Source organism: Prosopis cineraria, unplaced genomic scaffold (assembly GCF_029017545.1).
Source record: "Prosopis cineraria cultivar Desert tree isolate PC_DT_omini unplaced genomic scaffold, ASM2901754v1 PC6, whole genome shotgun sequence".
In the NCBI taxonomy this organism is placed as follows: Eukaryota; Viridiplantae; Streptophyta; class Magnoliopsida; order Fabales; family Fabaceae; genus Prosopis; species Prosopis cineraria.
The window spans coordinates 42004076-42024912 of NW_026555337.1; positions in this window are offsets into that span (position 1 = coordinate 42004076).

The following is a 20837-nucleotide window of genomic DNA, read 5'->3' on the forward strand; positions in this document are numbered from 1 at the left end:
GCTGTAATCCAGCTGTAACCAAAGAGCCATCCTTATGATACCATACCACTCATGACACCAGCTGTAATCCAGTTTGTAGCAGTATTTCCCTTACAAGCGACCAAACTCACAAAATAAGCACCATCAAATCTAAAAAGCTCAATACATTCCTGCACCACATCAAAACACCACCATTCACACACCTTCACTTTCAAAGACTTCACCTTACTAATAATACCTAACAATCGGTCTCTATAACCACCTTCTCATCACAAAATAAATCTTTCATAGCAAAGCCTTAAGAAGAGCTAAGCTTTCAAACGTAAATGTAGATTTAGCTTAAACCAACCTACCAATGCCCCCCTCAAAACTGCCCAATATTGCTTCTTGCAATCAACCCAATTGCTGCCTTTTTATTCTTGGAGCAATGAGGCCCATCTACATTGATCTTCACATTACCAACCTCAAGCAAATCCCACCTCATTGCTCTCTCCACAGTTTGTGAGTTTACTATCACTTTCTTTTGCTTGTCTAAATTTTGCCTGATAACTTCCAATGTTTTATTAAATTTATTGGTGTTTTAAATATAATTGGAAGTCATTTATTGAATTTTTTTTAACAAAAATATGATTAGGTAGATGATTGTGTGTGAAAATGGGCATGGAAATGTGATTGAAAATTAATAGACCAATTCTATCATTTATTTTGGGTTTATACATGTAGGGAGGCCTTATTATGGGCTTAAAGATGAAAATTTTGGAGCCCAGGTCAAAGGAAGTAAATTTGAAAAGAAAATCTGAACAAGACATGTTCACTGTAACTAAAATACATTTCGTTGCAGTGAAGCGAGATTTCAATAAAATGCACAATTTTGATCTTCAATGAATTTTTAAAATTTAGGGACCTCATTTTCGATCATTCTTCACTTCCAGCAGCTACAGAACATCCAGGGAGAGCAAAAGGAGTCAAATGAGGGTTGGAGAAGCTTGGTTTAGTGAAAAATCAAGGGTTTTGCTCAAGATTGCTCTGATTAAAATTTTCTTTTCCTTTTTCTCTTTACTTTGTTGCACATATTGCTAATTCTTACTGCCATAAAGCAATGTGTGGCTGATTTTTTCTTAATTTAAGGTAGCTATGAATTGATTCTTAGATTAAAGCATGTTTGAACCATTTATTTAAGCTTAATATTAGTTTTGTTTACTTAATCTTGTGCTTATTTGTCTATTTAATGCTCAACTATCATTGAGTGTGAATTTGAGAGTTTAAGTTTTACCTTGGAAGAGAAAAATCTAAATTAAACCATTAGATTGAATAATGTAAGATTATAATTATTTCTAATTTGTTAATAGGATAGGAATATACCTATTGGACTAATATAATTACATTAAAGTGAGTTTGTGCCTTTTTGCCTCTTGGGTATTTATGTTAGGAATAACATATTAATTTAAGAGAGGGGTGTAATTAATCAAAAGATAATTATTCCTACTAATACTCTAGATTAACAAATTAATATTAAGCGAATTTATTTGGGTAATTATATGCTCTATGAATTGAAGAAGGGATTTGCCACCTTAGGTGCCTTAATTATTTGTGGTTGTTGGAATTTAAATTTTAGTGCATTTGTATTACTTCAATTTCTTATTTTGCAAAATCAAATCCAAATTTTGTTTTTTTTAACTTAAATGAAAATAAAAAATTTATTGCCTAATTACTAATTATCTTAATTCTTTATGTGATAGATCTTAATTTATTACTTACTATTTTATGATTCGTACACTTGCAGAATTCATTATATATTTGTGTGCATCAAGTTTTTCAGAGCATTTTATGATTAGCATTAAAGGAACTTTAGTAGTTTTCAATTAAGCATTTTATTTTATTTTATTTGTGTGTTGTATAGTTAGATTCTTGATCTTACTCTTTTATGCTTGCAGCACTATACTTTATGTTATGTAGAGCTAAAGCTAAAAAGACACCTGTAAGAACGAAGAGTATCCAAAAACTCTTGGATGCAACATCACCCTTAAATTCATCTCACAAGGATAAAGAAACTGTGGTTACAAAGATGATTGAGGAAAATCACAACTGATTAATGCATGATTTTATTGGGTAAATCATAATGAGCACTCAACATAGCATTATAGTGCCAGAGTTCCAAGAAAACACTTTTGAGATCAAGCCAGTGATGATTACCATGATTTAAATTGTTGGCCTATTTAGTGGTGCTCCATATCAAGATGCTAATCATCATATCATGTCTTTCTTGGATGTGTGTGATTCTTTCAAGCAAAATGGAGTACCAAAAGATGTTTTAAGACTTCAATTATTTCCAATCTCTATTGAAGACAAAGCAAAAGGGTGGCTACTCAATCTATTAGAAGGGTCTATTAGCAATTGAGTTGATCTAGAAGTAAAATTCCAAGCTCACTTCATTCTAAACAACAAGATTACTAATGCTAGGTGTGATTTGATCAATTTCATGCAACTATTAGATGAGCACTTATATACTACATGGGAGAGGTACAAGAAAATTATGAGAGCATTGCCAAGTCGTAGGATGGATAACTATGCCATTGTTCAAAATTTCTACACAAGATTGAATCATCAATCTGATTCTATGTTAACTCTGATTTTGAATGGGAGTTATGATCAAAGGCTTGTTGATGAAGTTATGCAAGTCTTGAACACTTTATCAGAGTCACTCACATAGAGGGGATGAGAGACAACTAATTCCTCAAAAATCAAGCACCAATGAAAACTCTTTTGCTCAGTTGGCAGCTATCTTGTCTACTCTTAACAAGAGGTTTGATTTGTTAGAGAGTCAAGTAAAGAAAAATAATGTGATGAATGAAAATTCTATGCAACTGACTCCTATTATTTGTGATCATTATGGGGATGTGCATATGCCTGACCAATGTCCTATGTTTATGTAAGCTGAAGCGGTGAATTATATAGGGAACTTTCAAAGAGGACAAGGAAATCCTTACTCAAATACTTACAATCCTATATGGTGAAATCATCCTAATTTCTCTTGGAAGAGTGGTACCTCTCTCAACTAGACATCTACTTCTGGTGCAAGGCCAACTAATCCACCAGGTTTTTCACAAGTTAAAAAGCCAGTTATTCCAATTCAAGAGCCAAAAGTTAACTTAGAAGATATGATGGCTAAGTTGATGAGTTCTCAGATAAAGAGTAATCAAGAGCAAGCTAACATTAATGCAAGGGGTGTCTCATCTCTCAGAAATATTGAAACACAAATTGGCCAATTAGCTACTACTATAAATGCCTTGAGATAAGGTGGCTTACTAAGTGACACAATTCAAAACATAAGACAAGGAGAAAAGGGACTTATGAAAGAATGCAAAGTTATTATAATAAAGAGTGAGAAAGAACTAGAGGATAGCTCATCAAGACCTTAAGTTGTTGAAAAGAAAGGAAAATTGAAATGATGGATTTTAAAAATGAAGGGCAAATTCAAGGGTTATCTTATGATGTTAAGAATGATGAAGAGTTTGTTTAAAAGAAGAGTGAAAACATAGAAGAAGTTCACATTAGAAGGGGGAAGAAGAAGAAAGAAAGTGTATTGGAAATAGAGAAAGAGGTGAAAGTCAAAGCTATTATTTGTTCCTCCTTTACTTTTTCCTTAAATATTTGTTAAGAAGAGGATTGATAAAGAATATGATAAGTTTTTAAAAGTATTGAAGCAGTTGTATGTCAATATCCCATTTGTGGAGATGCTTGAGAATGTGCCAAGCTATGCAAAATTTATGAAGGATGTATTTTCTAAGAAGAAAAAATTCCATAAATTTGAAATAGTAGCACTTATTAAAAAGTACTCTTCTATGATGAAATAAAAGATTCCACCAAAGGCTCCAGATGTAGGACAATTCATAGTTCCATGTAATCTTGGAGATATTTTTAATGGTACTGCATTTTGTGACCTAGAAGCAAGTACGAATTTGATGCCACTTTCTGTTTGCAAGCAACTTGGTCATGGGATGGCCAAACCCACTATTGTTATTTTAAAATTAGTAGATCAATCCTTACAATATCCTATGGGGGTTCTTGAAGATGTCTTGCTAAAGATAGATGATTTAATAATCCCAGTGGATTTTGTTGTGATTGATTTTGGGGAGGACAAGGAACACCACTCATTTTCATTCATCCTAATTTAGCCGCAACAAGAACTATTGTGGATGTTTATAAAGGAGAAATTACCATGAGGGTGTTAGGAGAAGAGGTCAAATTTAAGGTTTTAAAAAAGACAAAGGGAAGAAACAAAAAATGAGTAAAGAATGAGAATGCACAAGAAGATGAACAAATTAGTTTCGAAAGCCTTGCAAATGCCATGCTGTCCAACCGGAGTGAATGGAATCCACCTTGATAATTTGAGAAAGTCTAGTTGAGGATTATAAACAAAGTGCTTTTTGGGAGGTAACCCTAAGTTTTATTTTCTCTTTACTTGTGTTTTTGGTTTGTTTGTTTAGTTGTCTTTGGGTTGATCTTCTTTTATTTGGTGAGTTTGTAGATTACAGAGTTCTTGAAGAATTTGGAAGGTTAAAGTTAAGTTTTGGAATGAAGAAACAAGCCAATAACATTTTAGGAAAGTATCATATCCTTGTGCTTTATTGATGATATTTTTATATGTTTATATACAATTAAGGTCTTGTGTTGATGAATATTTGGACTGAAAGTTGCAAAGTAAATGTTAGGAGGTTTGGAAGAGAGTATGGTATGATGGTTGTGTTAATTAGGAGGTGTTTAGGATATTTTTTTCAGGAGTTTTTACATTGTTTGCATATTTCTTTAAGGTTGTGAGTGTTTTTGTTCTTAGTTTTGTTTGCCCTAGCAAAATAAGATTTTCCTCTAGCAAATGGTCTTTCTATGTTCTTGTCTAAAGTTTTAGAGAACACCTTCACTGTAGAAAAATCTTATTTCGCTCTAGCATTAGATGCCTCTATGACCTTCCATTAAATTCCAAAAAGCACCTTTACTGAAGCGAAATTGTATTTTGTTAGAGCAAAGGACTATTTTGTGAAATGTTTAGCTAATTTTCAGAGAGTACCTTTGCTGAAGCAAAACTTTGCTTTGCTAAAGTGAAATCTTTGGTTTTTTTTTAAATCTTAAAAAAATATTTTTATTAGTTTTCTAAGAATAAATTTTTAAATATTTGTTAAAAAATAAAAAAATATTCTACTAAAAAATATTTTGTTTTAATTGCATTAAAATATAAAAAAATTGTAAATTACTTAAAAAACAGAACTGTATAGCTTTTGTTTTTTCAAAATAAATTTAAATTAATAATATCATATATTAGTTTTTACAGTTTTACCCTTATCCTTTTTACCCTAACTTTTTTTTACTCTCGTCTTTATTCATTCCTTTCCTTTTGTCGCAACTTTCTTTCCTTCATTTGCTGTATACAGCTCCCCTCCATTATTGTTGTCTCAACTGTCCTTCACCATGAGTAGTACCTTACCCCCTGTCTGTGTTTCATCTATCTTAGTTGTCACCTTTATCTCCCTCTTCCACTATCATGACTCAATCCATCATCTTTACCATGTTTCATTATCCCCAACCTTTGTTGAGAATTGTTTGAAACCCACTCTCATGCTTCACCTTCATCTTGCCTTCCCTCTATTCCCCATTGTTTTGATTGTGCCTCGATTTGCCTGCATCTTCTCCTTTGGCCACAACTTCATCTTGAGCCCCACCCATTGTCCTTTCTTCATTGACTTAGACAGAACTCTCACCCAACTATGTCTTCAACCTCCCTCCACCATTGCATATAATGCCTTACCTTTTATTGAGCACTGTCTGACACTTAGCCACACTTCCATTGGCTTGCTACTTACCTTTACTTCAGCCTTAGCCTAGCTTTATTTTCACCTTCTATCACCATATTGTGTTCAGCTCAATCTCTACTATCACTTGCCCTTTAAAACCCATATTTCCCGTAGCTTCACACTCTTCTCACTTCAATGTTAGTTCCTTTGTGCCTTCACTATGATTGTCATATCCCCTGTGTGCTGATCCATGCATTCGGTCACATTCTCTATTCTTGATCTCATTTTCCACTCCATCTTACTATTGGAAGCTTCATATGCATATTAGTTGTGTGAGTGTGTTCCTTTTCTTGATTATTTGTACCACTTGGTGCTTAAGTTCAGGTAGGTATTTCAAACCCATTTTCTTTGCTCGAGTATGCTAGATTTGACTACTTCAAATGGGTGTTGATGGTTGGAATTGGTGCTGTTAGATTTATGCTTTGAGCTTAGAATTAAATATTTGTGATATAAAATCTAGACCCATTCTTATCTAAATATGAGATTTATGATTTGAATTGCCCTTCAATTTTCATTTGAGATGAATTTAATTTGTCAGCAGGGTTATTTATTTTTCATTGTTAGATGCTTTGCTATTTGTGAATAGTGCATTGGCTTTCTTGTTTTTGTTGTTGAGCATATGTAACATTTTGAAATTTTAAAATTAGGGAACATTCTATGTGTACTACTAATGGTACACTGTTGTAGACACTTCCATATGAATTTGGCCTCATATTCTGTGATATATAGTTGCTTTTGTCTTGTTATCTGCTGATGGATGACGTGTTGTTACTTATAGTTGTGAGTGGGAAATTTTGATTTGTTCATTTTCAAATTTGGCATGGTTCTTACTTCTAAACTTGGCTATTCTTCTTGATTAAATTTGGCATTGTACTTGTGTTGTGATGGTTAATTATTATGATTTTACACTGGTTTTATTATTTTCTTGTGATAGTAGGGAAACATATCATCAAATGAAAGTTAAACCATCTAGGTGAAGCAACAATTGAATTCCATGTAGGATTTAATTAAAAGAAGGGAAGAGAATTAATATACCGAATTCTGAGCTTTGAGCTTCATCATTGACTCTTTCTCTTGCTACTCTTGTTGTTAACCCAAGATTCTATTTTAATGCAATTCTAACTTTTCTCTCGTTGTTAGATTTTTTTTCCTTTTTCTTGGACTATTCAGTTTGGCTTTTATTCTCTTAAGGATTGTAACTGATAATTCACAGCTTACTTCTTGATGTTCTCTATATAACTTCTTTGTTTTCAACTTGTCCACTTGTCTATTTGATGTGATTAGCGGGTAACATATTCTTTTAAGGATAAGTCACTCTCATCTCTCTATTAGAGTCATTCTATTTGCCAACCTGCCACGTCTATTGGTCAAGGGAGTTTCAGTGTCCCTATTCCCTTGTTTGTTTTCTTTCTTTAAACATTGGGGAAAATGTTTAATTTAAATATGGGGGAGGGAGTACTTGCTATTACATTTGGTATTTTGCTTGTCCTTGATTTTTTTAAAGAGTTGGTTATACATATTATACATAGTTTTAAAAAAATGATTAAAAAAATTTGAAAATTTTGAAAATCTCATAAACATTTTGTTTGTTTGTTTTCTTGTGAATGTGACTAAAGTTGGATTGATTTGAGCTTGAAAGAATTAAATTTGATTATAAATCAATCCTACCTTCCTAGAATTTTAGTAAATAGGCAATGGATTAAGTTTGGATAATTGATTATAATTTGTCCGAAAAGCTTATGAGAATTTTCAACCTAAATATTCATTTCCTTTAAGAGAGAGTACAGTTATTGTGATTTCACTTCTAGAATTTATTTTGAATCTTTATTGAGACTTATAATGACTATTGCACACACAAAAATGATTTAGGCATTCATTTTTAAAGCTAATTTGGCCAAATACCTATTTGTTTTCACAATAAATCCCTTGTTTCACCATTTGACCTTTAGCCTCATTTTTAAATTAAAAAAAAATTTCATGAGCCCTTTGTTAATATTTATTCACTTTTCTTCCATTCCTTGTCTTTCCATTGCATACTCTAAAAAGTGCTAAGTGCTGAAATCTATGGAAAAAAGTGAAGGAATTAAGATTTAGAATGAAAAAAAAAAACAAAGAGAGGAAGTATAAAAGAAGAAAAGTAAGAAGGTTTAAAAAACAATAGTGATCAATACAAAAAGAAAGAAAGATGAGTCATTGTTAAGAAAAAAAGAAAAAGAGAAAACAAAATATGTGATTTTTGTGGATTTGTAAATAGTTGTGGTGGATTTGTCATTTTGTAATATAATTTTCCTTCAATTTTCTTGATCCTTATTTACAATGCCTAGCACTGACTAGAGGAAGTGTTTGTTCCCATTGAATAATTTCATTTCATTATCCTACCTAAAACATTTTAATTCTTAAAAAGTCCTTTTGATTTGTGTATACAATGACATAATTTAATGGAGATTGAGATGAGAAACAAGCCTATGGTAGATCCATTACAATAGGTGGGATTGAGTGAAACATAACCTTTAGAAACTTTAAGCATAGAGCACACACACTTGACTAGTGAGGGACAACCTATTGAAATTTATCTTTGCTTATTTAATTGCCTTGCTACTGTTATTTTTAGAAGGAAGGAAAGATTTCTAATCAAATTGAGTTCCAAAAATTTTGAATTGCATTTAAACTTGAAACATTCACATTGTCTTTTGCCATTTTGTATTGTGATTTTCTTTCACTTGAGGACAAGAAAACATTCAAGTGTTAGGGGTTTGATGACGTTCAATATTTTATTAAATTTAATGGTGCTTTTAATGTGATTGGAAGTCATTTTTTTAAATTTTTTTACCAAAAGTATGATTAAGTGGATAATTGTGTGTGAAAATGGTCACGAAAATGTGATTGAAAGTTAGTAGACCAATTCTATCATTTATTCTAGATTTTATATATGTAAAGAGGCCTAATTTATCATCCTAAAGATGAAAATTTTGAAACCCAAGTCAAAGGAAGTAACTTTGAAAAGAAAATTTAAACAAGTCATGTTTAGTACATCAAAAATGTGTTTCGCTGCAACAAAATGTGATTTAGTAAAACGCATAATTTTGATCTTCAATGAACTTTTAGAGTTTGGGGACCTTATTTTTGACTATTTTTCACTTTGAGCAGCTGCAAAACATCCAAGGAGAGTAAAAGGAGCCAAAGGAGGGTTGGATAAGCTTGAATTTAGTGGAAAATCAAGGATTTTGCCTAAGATTGCTTCAATTAAACTTTTCTTCTCCTTCTCTTTACCTTGTTATACATATTGTTGATTTTTACTATCATAGAGCAATGTGTGGTTGATTTTCTCTTAATCTAAGGTAATTATGAATTGATTCTTAGATTAGAGCATGTTTGAACCATTTATTTAAGCTTAATATTAGTGTTGTTTACTTAATATTATGTTCATTTGTCTACTTAATGCTTGACCACTATTAAGTGTAAATTTCAGGGTTTAGGTTTTGCCTTAGAAGAGAAAAATCTAAATTAGACTATTAGATTGAATAATGTAGTATTAGAATTATTTCTAATTTCCCAATAAGATAAGATATATCTATTGGATCAATATAATCACATTAAAGTGAGTTTGTGTCTTTTTGCCTCTTGGATATTTGTGTTAGGAATAACATATTAATTCAAGAGAGGGGTGTAATTAATCAAAAGATAATTATTCCTATTAATACTCTAGATTAACAAATTAATATTAAGTGAATTTATTTGGATAATTACATACTCTATGAATTGAAGAAAGAATTAGTCACCCTAGGTTGCCTTGATTATTTGTGGTTGTTGGAACTTAAATTTTAGTGCATTTGTATATCTTCAATTTCTTATTTTGCAAAATCAAATCTAAATTTTATTTTGCTTGACTTAAATAAAAATGAAAAATTTATTACTTAATTATCAATTAACTTGATTACCTATAGGATCGACTTTGGTTTATCACCTATTATTTTACAAACCATACAGTTGCGGAATTCATTGCATATTTGTGTGCATCACTGCTACCACTCTTCTACCATACTCAAAGCCTTGCACAAGCACCAATCCACATTAATATCCACATGTTCAAAAACAAAGCTAATTCTAGATTTCCAAATTGACCAACAAAGTGCAGCAAAAGTAGCAGCCGCATAATCATTAGATCTTTTATAAGACAAAAACCAAGATTCCAGCCAATTATCAGATCTTGTAACATTCCATTTACCAACCGTCAAAGATAAAGGAGAGCCAAGCCAAACTTGCTTCACCCATGGGCAACAAAATAATAGATGCTCAACAGTTTCAACATGATCATTACACAATAAACATACAGGACAACTTGTACATTTTTTTCTTAAAAAGAACCTCTTTTGTAGCTAAAGCTCCACTAACTGCCCTCCATAAGAAGTGAGCAACTTTAGGAGGCAACTTAATACTCCAAATAGCATCCCACAATTTACCAGAAGACTTATAAGAGTTACTCGGATCTTTAATCAGTCCAAATTTCAGGTTCTTCAACGCCACCCTGTACTCACATTTGACAGAATAATTCCCATCCCTACTATCTATCCAAATATATCCGTCATCCCCACCTGAAATTGGAATCCAAACCTTCGAAGTTGATATACTTAATTTATATGTTTCCTTTCATAACCAGGCAATTGCTCTTAGGTTATTTGGTTATTCTCAAACATGTTTGCGTTTTTCTTTCTTTGGGGCCAACTTGCATTATATATCTAAATTTGATGCAATGACAAGAAGATCATACGGTCAAATGCCTCACTGTATTGATCATTGGTGTAATGATCAATTTCCTTGCCTCTTGTTTGAAGATTTATCAGATTCTCTTGTTCATATTCAATGTTGATGTTTACTTTGTCCTACAAGAACAATATAATTAGGAAGGGTAACAATATAACTTTAGAGTCTGTTTGGTTCTCATTTTTTATTTTGTTTTTAAAAGTTGTTTTGTAAAACAGTTTTCATAACTATTTTTAAAAAGCTATTTTACAAAACAAAACAAAATGATTTTTTTTAATTATGTTGATTTAATAACAGGTTTAAAATTAAAAAATTGGCTGTCATCACGATCATTAGTAGTTAATAGTGGTGACTTATGATAGTAGTTAGTCATGATAATTGTAATTTTAAATAATCAAATATAATTTATTTTAAAAATAAAAAAATAATAAAACAAAAATAGCTTGAAGATGTTTCTATTTTTTGTTTTTAAAAAACAAAATAAAATCAAATAAGACAATTAAATTCAAAACATTTATGCAAATGAATTTTAAATTTTTAAAAATAAAAGACATTTTTTGAAAACAAAAAACAAATCTGCTCTTATTCATTTAATTTTTGTCGCTTTCATTATCTTCTTCATCTTCTTGTTGTGCTGCCACTAAGAAGTCCACCAAAGATACTTCAGAGTTAAGAGGCGTATAGAGATGCAAAGTGGGAGGAATGAATTCGATGCTACCATTTTTAATCTCAAAGATTCTGCGCAAACGTGTGGTGTTTTTTGCTTTCCAAAACAATTTTTTTTGGCCAACTTTCCTTTCCAAAACATGGTTGAATATATTTGATGGTTTGTATAATATATGTCACAATGCCTCTTTCATGAAACCACAATTGATTGCAACATCTTCAGATATAATAATAATAAGGGTTAACAAGCGTATAATTAAAATCACAAAATTTAAAACTCCTTGATGAGTCTAAAACTGGATTAGAAGATAACTATTGAAAGCTTAGATCTATCAGTAACTATTTTATTTAAACATATTCCTTTGTCTGGTGTAAGTGAAATCCCACGCATTCACCTTAAAAGCACAATTTGGAACACCTCGTGGTTTCAAATAATAGATATCAATGAAGTCCGGCCCAAGACATTGCCATAATGAAAAGAGACAAAGCAGGCCCACAAATAGACAAAGCATGCCAAAAGTAGCCCATGACTGCTCATTGCGATTAATACAATACAAAGGCTTGTGAAGGCTCAGCGTTTTCATAATTATTGACATTTTTTATTCTTGTTAGCCATCTCTTCACAATAGCCTATCCGAAATTTTTATTCAGTGATAACATAATATTTATTTAATAATAAAATAAAAGTGCACATAGAACATACTTGTGGCGAAAACAATTTTTGATCCTGCCTTTAACAAGAGATGGATTTGAACGCATTGGTTAAAATAATAGGAATCTTGAAAGGTGTGGAGCTTTAATTTGCTCGAGCCAAGAAATCAAAAATGTTATCTTAGAGGTAGTGAGTGGTGTAAGTGGGTGGATAAGGGCCACCTGTGGCTGTACCCATAACTTGCTCGTTATGGGTATACGGGTGGCCACCTACCCATACCAGCATATACTTGTTTGCACTTATTTTTAAATGGGTGTAAGTGGATATGGGCGGGTATAGGTGACTTGTTTACAAAGTGACCAAGGGCAGGGGGAAGTTGAAGAATAGGATGACCAATATATCATCCGAATATGGTAAAAGGGAACTTATTTTAGGTGTTTCACAAAATCAGAATTTACTTATAATAAGTCATTAGAACTTCAAGATCATGTAAAAATCACAAAAAAATAAAATAAAATAAAATACACGAAGTCACGAATATTGATAATGAGAGATAACAAGAGGAAGCTAAAATTAAAGTTCTTGGCTTCTTGTACTAACCGATTTGATGTTTTGATGAAGTTGAAGGTAAAGGTCGATCAATAATGAAGCTAAAAGCTCTTACATGACTTAGGCGACCAAGGAAGAAGTTGAAGAACAGGGCGAATTAGTGAATTGCAACTGCGAACAGCAGAACGAGTGGAGCTCTTTTGTGACTTAGGCGAATAGGGGAAAGGTTGAAGGACAAGGTCAACTGGCGAAGTATGATTGCAAACGACAGAATGAATAGAGTCGTCAGGACTTAGGGTATGCACTCAATCACTCACACAGATGCAATACAGAAGCTAGAATTGTAGATCCAAATCTCACGAGCAGCAAGTTGGCAAATGCAACCACGCAGGGATGCTTTTTCTTTTTTGAAGAATGAAGTTCTTGCCTTCTTGGGTCTGGGTTTTTATCATTTTTGTTTCTGAATTTTTAGGCTATTGTCTTCTTTTTCATATATATATATATATATATATATGAATTCTGGGCTAGTGTTTTCAAAATTAGGAGACTAAAAAAATAAAAAAACAGTATAAACAGGCTGGTATGGGCCACCCGTGGCCTTACCTGTTACCCACCTGTTTATTCATATATGGGTAACTACCCCCTCATATCCGTTTTTTTTTCTAATTGAATGTGTATGGGTTGAGCCAATGGGTATGCAAGTCAACGGGTAAAATGCACACCCTAGTACTGACTCTATGAAAGCTCTTTATCCCTCCTTGAAAAAATTACTGGTCCCTATTTTTAATATGAGCAAAATTTCTATTCAGTTACTTTTTTTTTAAACAAGCAAAGGGATAATAAAAAGTGTACTTACTATATATCTCCCATTCTTGACTACATGAACTTGATAATTAATATATAATGTTTAACATGTGCATATAACAAGCCTAATGCTCTTTGATATGTATCTCTCTTTTATTTTGCATAAAAAGTATACATAATATATTTCTATAAGGAAGTGCACCAAATAAATAAAGAAAAATTGATAAAAAAAAACTTCACCAAAAATCTAATTGCTAAGAAGGACTTGGGATTGTTTTTTTTAAAAAAAGGTCCTTTGCTATCAATAATTGATGAATATTAAATAAAAAAAATACCCTAAATGATTAAAAAAACAAACATTAAACAAGGTTCTTCGTTGTCAATATGTTGCACAAATTCCTTGACATACATCACAGGTCCTTGATTGTCAATAATTAAATGTCAATATGCAACAGAAGGTCCTTTGGTGTCAATATGTGAAATAAGGTCCTTCGGTGTCAATTTATTAAGCCTTGAAGCATGAGGTCCTTAGGTATCAATATGTCATATGCAATGTTTCTTCCATGATATGTGCAAATCATCTTCAACGAAGCATATGCAATCTTTTTTCCATAATATGTGACTGATCTTCAAAGAAATGCAATTTTCTTCCATATGTTTGAATATCACTTATGCATATTCGAATATCTCTTACTAATTTCTCTTATAGATACTTTTGAAAGCATATGCAACTTGTCTCCACGATATGTGATTGATTTTCAATAAAATGCAATTTTTTCTACATATTTGAATATCACTTACTCATATTTGAATATATCTTACTAATTTCCCTTATGGATACTTTTAAAAGCATATACAACCTGTCTTCTAAGATATGAGACTGATCTGCAATGAAATACAATTTTCTTCCTTATATTTGCATATGTAGAAGGTCTTCCATATATGTAGTAAGCTCCCTTTATGTGTAAAATTCTCCTATATATGAAAGTAATTAGTCATCAGATGCAACAATTTTCCTTAAATGTTCATTTTGTTATAGGCGAAAATGATATCAATGATATGCAATTAGTCTTTCTTTATATGCAACCATCTTCAATGGAATGCTATCATCTTTCATTGAATGAGAATGCATCCACATATATGCAAAAGGTCTTCCATATATTTAGTAGGCTTCCCTCATGTAATATCCTCCTTCTCTAATCCATGATTAACCCAAATCTCTATAGTTAAAGAGATGGGTTAAGGTAAATGACGAAACACTAAATTTGCAAATAAGCTATAAAAGTAGTGTCTCAAGTTTTCAAAACAAAATCCATTTCAAAAAATTTTGAAATTCCCAAATTAGAGTTTATAACTATACGAAAGCATGAGATCACGTTCAGGAGTAATGCATTTTCTTAGGAATCATAAAATAATACAATTTTGTAATTTTTAAGGGCATGCGCCGCGGCTCGTTTGCCTTTGTGCCATGCGCTACGGCTCATGACGCCATATGCCGCACGCATTGCACATTCCATGACAATAGATTTTTGCTATCAAATTGACAGCTTTTGGGGCAACTTCTGATGTGCCCTAAACCTCCATCCGATATTCGATTGATATGAACTATGTGTTTATAAAAAGCTCTTTTCAAGTCCTAGCTAATAGCTTGGATTTCGCAACAAAATTATTAGACATTGAAAATGTAGACACTCTTTTCAAAACTTATACTTTTTAACATCTTCTACAAAACTAATTGTCTAAATCATTTGCCAAAAGCCAAGAGCCATATACACCAATTAGACCACATACAATAGACCAAAAACTAACCTGTACAACCCATCACGTCATGTAAAACACTTACAAATTACATTTTCAATACTCAACCCATTTATTCTCAAAAATAAAAAAGGGAGCTAAAATAACTCATTTCATTAAATAGTCCATAATATTCACATATCATACTTGATTCTTATTTGTACTAATATTTTAGCCCTATAATGATTTTACATTTCACAAACACACTCCCTAGGGCTTAAAATACACTTACAACTCAGAAAACACATAATGTAAGTAAGACACAAAATGGATAATTCCTAGTTAGCAATTTTAAAAATCATATACACATAAATGCTAAAAAATATAGAGGCCTACTAATAGGATCACAATCCTATGCCTTTGGCTATTTTTCTCTGCCTGACCCTCTTGAGCTATTTCCTATAATATTGAAGATAATAGGGTGAGTACAACCACTCAGTAACTAAGGTCCAACTAACTTATACTAATTGTCAATTATTTTAAATGCAAGTGGCAATTTAATAAACAAGTTCAAGCATGAACATATTCACAAGTATAGTTCATCTTTTTCATCTCTAGCATAACATACACATATGATAATGATCAATATCAAGTTATATATCATGTTTTCAAAGTATATATCCATGTTTCTCAATCACAATTAATACATGCGTAAGGTATACAATTCAAATTGATGGCCTTTCTCAAAGGACAAGGCTTTTACTGTTTATTTCACCGGGGGCACAATATAACAATGATGTACCTTCTTTACTATATACATGATCACACCTTTCTTATATCTTCCTTATTCCTCTAATATAAAATTGTGGGCTATAGCACACTGGGATAGTTTATACTTTAGGACTTCCCAAGCCTAAATATTTGTGAGGAGTTACCGAGCCAATGTTTTCCTAACACACTTATGAAACATGGTTTCGCCCATTTTCTCACACTATGGGGTGTCATACTCCCTAATCTAGCTTTCTCATTGAATTAGTGGATAGCTAGCTAGGTTTGAGTCCTTTATTGAACTAGTGGGATAGTTTCTCGTTGAACAAGTGAGACAATATGTATATAAACAATTCAAGAAAGCCATCAACTCGGATAGGTGCCTTACCACATGGATTTAAATCTCTACTTCTCTATCTAGGTGAACTCCTACCTCTTAAGATCATACAATGCACAAATATGCACAATTCAAGTGTGCATCATTACATCATTGTGCTCAATCACATACATGATAATTTCATATTATACACAATCAAATCATTGAACTCCATTACCAATCTCATTAAACTTTACATTTTCAAATAGTCATTGAGCTTTATAATGCATAATCGTTGTACCCTATCACAATTCACATCATTAAACTCTAAATTAAACACATCATTAAACTCCATACTTATAAAATCATTACACCTCACAAATCCTAAATCATTGAACTTTGAAATTTCAAAATCATTGAAATACATTAGCTAATCACCTTATAGTGAGTTTTTCAAACAATCATGTCACATTTGCATTTCAATTAATCTCACACAATTCAATTATCAAATATAACTCAATAAACTAATTAACACACAACAGCACAAGATAGAATTTCTCAGTTATCTCAAACTTTTGAGAAGTCAAAAGTTTCACCCCTTAGTTACTCACTTCTACAGCTTTCAAGAAGCTTGAATGGTGCCAACAAAGTTGCTCTACAAGCATTCACAATATGATTCATCAATTTTCATAGTTGAGCTAATTTTCACTATTAACTTAACATTACTTCACGCTTAAGATTCATTCTCTACTCGTATAAAAATACCCATAAGATTTCTTAGTTTCCTTTAACCCTTATTAATATATTGAGCTCTTAAATGTCCATTAATGGGACCACATTGTTCCCAACTAACATATTTATGGGAATTTTGCGTATTTATTATCTCTCAACCACCAATCAACATAAACGCATAAATATCAAGTTTCATTTGCTCAATCTACTCCTATTAACTCTCTTTAAGTCAATGGGTTAAGACCTATAGCCTCAATGGACCAAAATCATCATTATCAACCAAACCCCAACTTCTACTACTAAGAACATGGAAGAAGGTGGAAAGATTTGAGTGTAGGAAGCTTATCTTTAATGTTGTATAGCTCCAAAGTACTCCCAAAAGTTAATTTCCACAAGCCCTAGCACTGCTCTTTCCATTTTTCTTTGCCTCTTCTTTGTTTCTCTCTTCTGTTGCATCAGTTTCACAATTTTATTACAGCAGAAAAGTGTCCATATACTATGGCATATGCACAATGTATTATGATGGATGGCATAGAGAGTATCCCTCCAGGCATGTTAGGACACATGCGTAGTAACACATGGCATAAAACCTTACCCTTCAAATTTCTCCCTCTTTTCATTCTCGGTAGACTCGATTCTCCTTTAGAACTATTTTTAGGGCTAAAACTACAACCAAACACGCTCGTTAAGCCACCCTGGCCACACACCTCTCTATTAAACTCAATTTAACCTAATTCAGGCTTAATTAATTTGATTTAAAATTGAAGATGTTACAACTCATGTGCAAAAGTCTTCCATATATGCAAGTAATTAGCCACCATATGCAACAATCTTCCTTAAATGTTCACTTTATTATGGGTGCAAATGATATCAAGGATATGCAATTAGTTTTCCCTTATATGCACCCATCTTCAATGGAATGCAATCATCTTCTGTTGAATGAGAATGCATCCATGCACGTGCATAAAGTCTTCCATATATGTAATAGGCTCCCCTTATGTGCATAAGTCTTTCATATATGCAAGTAATCAATTGTCATATGCAATGGATTGTCCTAAAATGGCCATTTTATGGGTGTATATCTTGAAGGATATGCAATTAGTCTTTCCTATATACAGACATCTTCAATGGGATACAATTATCTTCCAAAATGGTTATTTTGAAAATTTACTCATTTTTCATAAAAACACCTATTGATATTCTGAAAATGCATATGGATATTCTAAAAACACAAAGGGTTATTTTGAAAATTTTCTCATTTTTCATGAAAACACCTATGAATATTTTGAAAACACATATATATATTCTAAAAATGAAAATGGTTATTTTGAAAATTTTCTCATTTTTCATGAAAACACCTATGAATGTTCTAAAAATGCATATGGATATTTTGAAAACACAATAGTTATTCTAAAAATTTCCTCATTTTTCATGAAAATACCAATGGATATTCTGAAAATGCATATGGTTATTTAGAAAATTTTCTCATTTTTCATGAAAATATCTATGGATATTCTAAAAAATATATATTCTTAGAAGATTAAGCATGGAAAAATATTGGAGACTAATACAAGCTATGAATTGATGAATATGTTTATTAACATTGAATTAATACAAGCTTTTTACATCTTATTTACATTGAATAAGTTTATTTTGAAAGCGTAAATGAAAATGTTGAAAATTTTTCAAATCTTTCAAGAAAACACCAACGGTAACTATTGTTATATGTAAAGTGTAATCACACTAATTTAAAGCATCAAGAAAAATGATTGAACACCAACAAGCCATTCTTCTTCAATGGGAACCCTTGCAACTTAGTGAAGACCAATGATCATAAATGTTCTCTTTTGTACATCTCATAAATTATAAAGCAATGAATTATATCTAATAAATTCTATTTATTTACATTGTCAATCCTATTTATTTAAATTCTGAATATTCATTTATCGTATCATGTAATTCGTACAATAAGAGTGACAAAAAGTGAATTTCTATATCTTGAAATATGCATACACCTAATCATGTATGCTTTGCAAATGGAAACAATTTCATGAACATAAACATTTACAAATGTCACATCCTAACAATACTTATAATCTATTCATCCTAGCCTTCTCCTTCTCCAGCATTTGGATAACCCAAAATTCAAACTAGATGCCATTTTGTTGATGCCAAATATCTACATAAATCAATGTCAAAATATAAGAAGGCACTTTTAGTATGTAGCAAATCAAGTGGTAAATATCGTATTTGTCATATCACAAGTATGTTTTATGAATGAAAATTACCAAGTAATCAATCCAAAATTCTAGCAAGAAGCTCAATTATATTTAGACTAGCATTTTAGTCGTTATTAAATCCTCTAGACAACCCTTAAATAGGCTAGCTGATGAAACCTAGTGCAGATGAAAAAATCAACTCAATCCCATTGAAAAGGTAGGGGAATGAAATTACCAATTAAACTATGTTAAACATTGATTCATGTTTAAATGCAATTGTTAAAGATGATTGTTAGATTTGAAAAATTTGAAAGTGCTTGTGATTATTTCATTGTCTTTAATTTTTCTCTAGGAGTGAGATTTTCCATCAACGCCTTTTTTTTTCTTTTGCATCACAAATAAAGGAAAGTACAACGGATGAAGAAGATTCTTCCTCAAGCCTCAAAATTATACATCATATGACTAATTTACTTCAACTGGTTTAAAAAATAGGGAAATGATAGTATCTAAGCACTTCATTTCTCAAAAATGCTGTAAGCACAATTGCAGTATAAATATTCAATCCATCTGAACAAAGCCAATGCTCATCAATCATCAAAGATGCCAAAACATCTAATTCAAATCTCTATTGGAACTTAAAAGTACAAAAGATAATTACTTATCTTTAAATTGTGATGACAAATAACACAAACATCCAGAGCCATACTAAAGAGATAGAGTCTAAATTACCTCAATTTAATAGAATGATATTAAGAGCATGAGCATCAACATGAGAAATTATACACTTTATTGGTAGGTTATTGTAAAAAGAATCTACACATATTTTGGAACTAATTAATGAACTATTTCATGACAAGAATTCAACGAAATAACTACCTTTCATAACATAACCATATCCATTGATTATATAGTTTTTCTTAAACTAACATAAACAAGTGCAAATAATAGGAAGATACTTTTTAAAGACTGGCAAGTGTATTATTGATCAACATTAATGATAATTTTCTATTAATTTAGACAGAAGAAGGAAATAAAGAAAATAGTTAACTACCAAATACTGTATTATGCTATTATTCTCTGCTTGTAATAACAACCACAAAGTTTCACTAATGATGTGGCCAAAGGCTCATTGATGAAATCATGCCATATATCTTGCATGCATAAACATCATATTAGAATTAAGAAGTCTCAAAGCTTTACCTGAGCAACAAAAAATTTGAGAAATTTTACAAAAGGCCATTATTCATGTTCATGGATTGAATGTGAAATGTACTATTTTTGCCTTGAATACATTGATCGTGTTTGATAAAACAAGCATCAAGGTCATCACAAGGAGCTTCCCCAAGACATCCATTGTACAGAAGCCCATAATGCTTGCCATATCTTAATAATGGAGGCCCTATTATCATTTAGAGATGCAGTAATTAAAATCAATTTAAGCTTAAACACCAAAAATCAAACAAAAGAAGAAAATAAAATCGATGAATATAAGCGTGAATGTACATGCCTAAACAGAAGCTTGATTCACATGTTTTGCTGTACTCCTTGCTTTGCATATGAATCAAAGTAAGAAAAATATTCAAAAGAGAATGAATTAGAAGAATCAATTTCCATGTGTTGAAGGTGAATGTATGTGATTGTTTGTGGATGAAGAACAAATTAAGAAGTATCAGACCATAAAGACGACGATTTCAGTGGTCTCAACTCTAATGTTAAGGGAAAAGAATGGGATGGAGAATGTAACCATGAAGAATGTGATAGTAGAAAAATCCCTACGATTTGAACCTTCTTCACTCCCTCTTACATCA